Below are 5652 nucleotides of genomic sequence, written 5' to 3' on the forward strand. Positions count from 1 at the left end.
AACCAACTGGTGATTGTGAAAATGTGGTCTAATGTTTATTACATGCTTTTGCAACTGTATCATTGAAAAAAACGCTAGCTGCTAATCACTAACCACTAACGGCTAAGCTAATGGTTAAGCTAAGCGCCAGCTCTGGCTAACGTAGCGACCAGTACCGTGTCAAAACTTTAAAGGACCATTGCACCGTTTTTTTAACATTAAAATCATTAAGTTTTAATGTAGTTATGCACTTCAGTGTTTTGTAATGCCATTAGATGCTAATTTAACAGATTTTGGTTAATAAATGTACATGTTTAGCAAATCATAAAGGATCATTTAGTTCATTTTCATGATTAAGTTAACATTATATTAAAATAGTGCATAAAAATGTAACAATACAGCAAATAATTAATGTAAATGTTAAAATACTAATTGTTTTGACATAAGAAATTCAAAATAAGCAATCTGTTACTGTTAGAAAACAAATGTTGATGTGACAGGGAAAATTCGTTCTAAATAAATTATTGTTAAAGTGAAAAAGACATCTGTTTTAAAGAAATTCATGGTAAATTGTTCATGTTAAAAATACCAGTTGTTGTTAAAAAGTACAAATATATCCTTAATTGTTGGTTATACAATGTACGATATTCTGAGAGAGAAAAGAATTTAATGAAATCTCATCCTAGACACATAAAGAGAACAAAATAACTTATTATCCTGCACTAACTGTGTAGGTTGCTTTTTTGTGACCAGCTAGAATTTGAAGAATCAAAGATGGTGAGCCCAGCCCGTGACCCTGTGAACGGTTGGAGAAACGGTGTTGGCCAACCTTAGGCACTGCCCTCAGAGGACGTCTGAGTTGATTTGATACATTCTTTCATCTAATTACAGATAAGACCACACACACTAATTATCCTACCCTGGTAGTAATAGTAGTGACACTATTAGACACTTGGAACAGATACAACAAGAAACAACTTTGAAGTAAACTTTTAAGCTCTTTAATCATAAGGAGTACCTATGGATTAAAGGAACAATGGGTGAACTAAAGTGGACTATTTCTTTTGATTTGTGTATTGTGTATAAGTTGTGAGGCAATAAATTGTCAGTGTTCAACCATACATTAATTCACTCCCTGAATTATTCAAGACAACCACTCATCGGACCTACTTAGATGTTAGTATCTTATTACTACTTTTTGGTTAGCACTAAAGATACTTCAGTACTTCAGTGCAATTAATGGGCTAATACATGGGGCAAAACCTGAATTCTCTTGACCTGCATCAGCCTTTATTTTTATTTATGTTTAACCTGTTTATGAATTGCAATTTGGAACTTGAAATAGAGAAAACTACATTAAAAATGTACATTTCTGTTCTTTCCATATGTTTCATATGGAAAGAACCTCTGGAGCTGTCTAACCAATCAAAGCTAGTTTTGAAGGACATTAGTGTCCACTAATTCCAGACACCATTGACACTTCAAATATAGAAATCCAAGGAGAACTGAAGAACATTATATGCATGAAACTGAAGATGAGATGACATAATGTTAATTATCAATGGCTTGAAGGTCAACTATTTCCTTATTTTGATGGTAGAATGAAATGCCGGTAATGTTCCATCAGTGGAGAAAAAACATGACTATAGAGCTTTTTGTCTGTAAATGAATGTTGCATCTGTAAAGAGTTTGACCCTGGAGGGACTCAAACCCACAACCTCTGAATCACTTGTGCTGTTACTGTCTAGAAGTCCAACACGCTATCCATAGCGCCACAGAGCCATGTTTTACTCATGTTTCTTGCTTCAGTTCGACTTGGTTTGCTATGATATATATATAACTGATGCAAGATGTGCACTGACAGACTGATAGGACTGAAACCTACAACCTATGTGCCACTTTTCTTGTGTTCTTGTGAGCTGAAAGTTCTGCTCAATGGAAAATTTCAATTTCTTTTTGAGACTCTAGTTTTCTGTAATTTTGATGATTCTATTTCTTACAATTCCATTCATTCAATTGTACTCACAAACCCATTCCCATTTACAGAACTTCATACAGAAGTATTACTTTATAGCAGAAAATAAACAGTAAGTTATACTTGGCTCTCACATTCCCTCATGTCTCTGAGTTCAGCTTGCGACACCACGTTGGAAAAGTGCTGAAATGCCACATCATTGATGGTTAAGGCTTTAATGAGGTTTCATGAACCCACAACCTGCAGATGTTTGACATAATTCTGAAAGTAGGTACATTTCTGCCAAGGTTCAGACAATGACAGGCGACTGTGGACTCAAACCCACAATCTTTTCTGCCACACTTGAATAGATGTCCAACTTAGAAGTCCATTGCACCACAGAACCACATGGATTCTGTCTGTCATGGGGCAAACCACTCTTCTTGACCCTGTTACCTGACCCACATTAGTCTTTACCTTTGACAAAAAAGATTCACAATTTGTTGACAATAATCTTTATACAGAATTATTCACTTACAGTAAAATGTACAGTGTTATGATGACACCAACTCTCCACCAACTCCTGAGGGACATATCTGGATCTCTAGCTGCTAAATGCTCCACTATGTGACTGTCTGCTGAGCAGGTAGTGGACAACAGATCTATCAGAGCTTGTTTGATGAAAACTGCTAACTTACCCCCTTCTCTTTTACCTGTGGTACTAGGCGATCGCTGGCTGCCACGCCGTGACCCCTCAGGCATGGTGTGATGATGTCACAGGAAGTAGAAACCTGGAGAAACCAGGGTGAGAAATGTTAGCTTCCACTTCAACGCTGACTCTCTGTCTCATCCTGGTACACAACATCCCAGTACAGCTTTTCTCTCTGTCCTCTTCCTCTTTCTTCTTCTCTTTTACAAAAAATGTCAAAACATAAAAGCACATCAGTAGCACAGAGAGACACAGGAACACACACACACACACAGAGGCAGGAGGTGAAATGCTTTATACATGTCTTTGTAAGGGGAGGCAGTCACTAAAGAATTCTTTCCTTTCTTGTGTAAAAAGAGTCAGGATGTATGTAATGTTTGGCTGGAAGACAAGAATGAGGTCTGTTCTCTTAAAGGGCCCATATTGTAGAAAGTTACATCTCCTTGTTTTTTTATTATTAAAAAGCAGATCTAGGTTCTGTATTAATACTGCGAAAGTATCAAAGCGTTCAATCCATAGAGAAATGTACACAGCCTGTATATGAAAACTGAATCTTAAAACGAGCCATGAGCCATGAACTCCCACTGATTGGTGATTTTCAGTTGAAAAAGCATCGAGATTAAAACTGAGTGTAAATTCTCAGATGTCTACATTTAAAAATCTTGCTTAACAGCATCAATGACTGTATTTGTATATGTGTAGTACATTAATATACAGTGACTGAAATGCTCTTGTAACAGATTCAGACTTTCTGCAATCTATGTTCAAAACCTCACTTTTAGACTACATTTAGTCCAGTTTTTAAATGTTAAAGTCTTCTTAGCTGCATTACTGTCATCCTCACTCAGAAGTATCATCATCTACAGCATGATATGACAGCTATGATAGGACTGTTCATCAGTGAGACCAATCAGCACATGATAAATGATTTCTCATTGATCAGAGTCCGTGTCTAAAGTTTCACACAGCTTTTCTTTTTTACAGTGATGAATGTAAAGTAAATGTTTTTTTTTAGTTTTTTTTTTAGTTTATTTCGAACATGTGCAAGTAACACAACAAAGTAAACTTAAAAAAAAAAAACAATCCAATAACAATAGTCAAAACAAAAATAATAATGTGACCCCAACATGTCCGAAAAGGAGTAGGATGAAGCATATGCTTATTCAAACCTACCCCTTCTCCACAACTCAATTATCAATCTTTCTCCCCAAACATACAGTATATATTTACATACAAAAGATAGAAGAGAAAAAAAAAAAAAAGAAGTAGAAAATAAATAAATAAATAAAAAGTAATTTATGTTTGTTTATGAATTTGTCTAATCTGTTATTGAATAGTTTTTCTAGAATTTTGGAGAATTGTGGAGGTAAAGAAACTGGCCTGTAATTTGTGCAGTGGTGTCTATCCCCATTTTTATACAGCGGCACAACTTTAGCTATTTTCATGTTGTTAGGAAATTTTCCGGTTTGGAATGATAAGTTACAGATGTATGTAAGTGGTTCAGAAATCTCCTCAATGACCTTTTTTACAACTTTCATATCAATTTCATTTGAATCAGTAGATGTTTTGTATTTACATTTATTTACTATATCTATTATTTCTTTTTCTTCCACTGCTGTAAGGAACATTGAACTGGGATTTCTCACTATAAGGTTATCATTCCAATCCTCAGATAACATTGGATCTGGATTTTTTCTTGCCAGGTTTGGTCCAACATTTACAAAAAAATGATTAAAGCTATTTACCACATCATCCATATTGTCCTTTTTAATATTATTATCAATAAAATATTGAGGGTAGCTCTGTTGTTTAGCACTATTTTTAATAATACTATTTAATATGTCCCATATTCCTTTAATATTGCTTTTGTTATAATATAATATTTTAGTATAGTATTCTCTCCTACATACCCTTATAATATTGGTTAACTTGTTTTTATAGTTTTTATATTTCTTTTCTGCCTCTTTAGTCCTTAGTTTTATGAATTCTCTATATAGTGTATTTTTCTTTTTACAGGCATTTCGTAATCCCTTCGTGAACCATGGTCGATCTTTGTATTTTTGTTTTCTGTAGTATCGTTTTATTGGACAATTTTGTTGTTTCAGTGCAGAGGAAATGATTGACAATCTGACAGGTGTCTTAATGTCCACAGAGTCTGAGTGTTATAAAGATGGACTGTGCAGATTTAACCTGATTTTAGGATGAAGTCTCCATATGTAATATCTGAATGCCAGAGATCTGTCTATGTCCTCACACTGACTGTTCGATCATAAAAGAGGTTATGGGTTACAAACAAATGTCTAATCGGGATTCAATCTTCTTCCAACGGAGGGGTCGAGACAGACAGAAACTCAGGGGTGTTTAAGAAAACTTGCCAGCGAGCAGATAGTCAGTTACCCCGGCAAAGATAAAGTGATCTCAGTTTTCTGGAGCAGAACCCAGAGTTTCCCTCATTTCATTATTAAGAAACTCAGAGTTTTCACTAAACCTTTCTGGGATAGACACCAGTGGAATGTTTCTGGTTAATGACACAAACACACATCTATCATAATTATCTTTTGTGGATGCTGTTCACCTCTCCTCAGTAAACACAATTAATGGTTTGATATTTTGTTTTTATACTTTTTCTGACCTTTTTGATTCCTCGCCCAGACAAAAACTTCATATTACAAAAAACTAGAACTAACACTGAAAAAAATGAAAAATAAACTAAAACTAAACATTTTCAAAAAAGTAAATATGAAAAATACAAAACTATTATAAACTTGGTGTGGGCTTGTTCTAATACATCTGTGTGTGTGTGTGTGTGTGTGTGTGTGTGTGTGTGTGTGTGTGTGTGTGTGTGTGTCCAGTGCAGGGTAACATCCTCATAGAAAGTAATTGATGAATTAGAACAGGTTGACCCTATTAGTCCATTGTGCATAAACCAGTGTTTCTGCAGCTGTATGCTAAAAGACTGAGAGAAATGGGTGAGATCGGGGTGAGGGGTAGGTGGTTTGGTTGGTGGGCC

At 35.2% G+C, this 5652-nt stretch overlaps 1 protein-coding gene across 1 annotated transcript in view; it reads right to left on the reverse strand.

Moving 5' to 3' along the window:
* Nucleotides 1-2687, reverse strand: part of plekhg2 (pleckstrin homology and RhoGEF domain containing G2) — a 105178-nt gene extending 102491 nt beyond the window's left edge. The window contains exon 1 of the mRNA XM_022767371.1: nt 2632-2687. The gene's annotated coding sequence lies outside the window, so the exon portion shown is untranslated. The remainder of the gene's footprint in view (nt 1-2631) is intronic.
* Nucleotides 2688-5652: the final 2965 nt, after the last annotated feature.

This window comes from Seriola dumerili, unplaced genomic scaffold, assembly GCF_002260705.1.
Source record: "Seriola dumerili isolate Sdu_G_001 unplaced genomic scaffold, Sdu_1.0 BDQW01001168.1, whole genome shotgun sequence".
Lineage (NCBI taxonomy): Eukaryota > Metazoa > Chordata > Actinopteri > Carangiformes > Carangidae > Seriola > Seriola dumerili.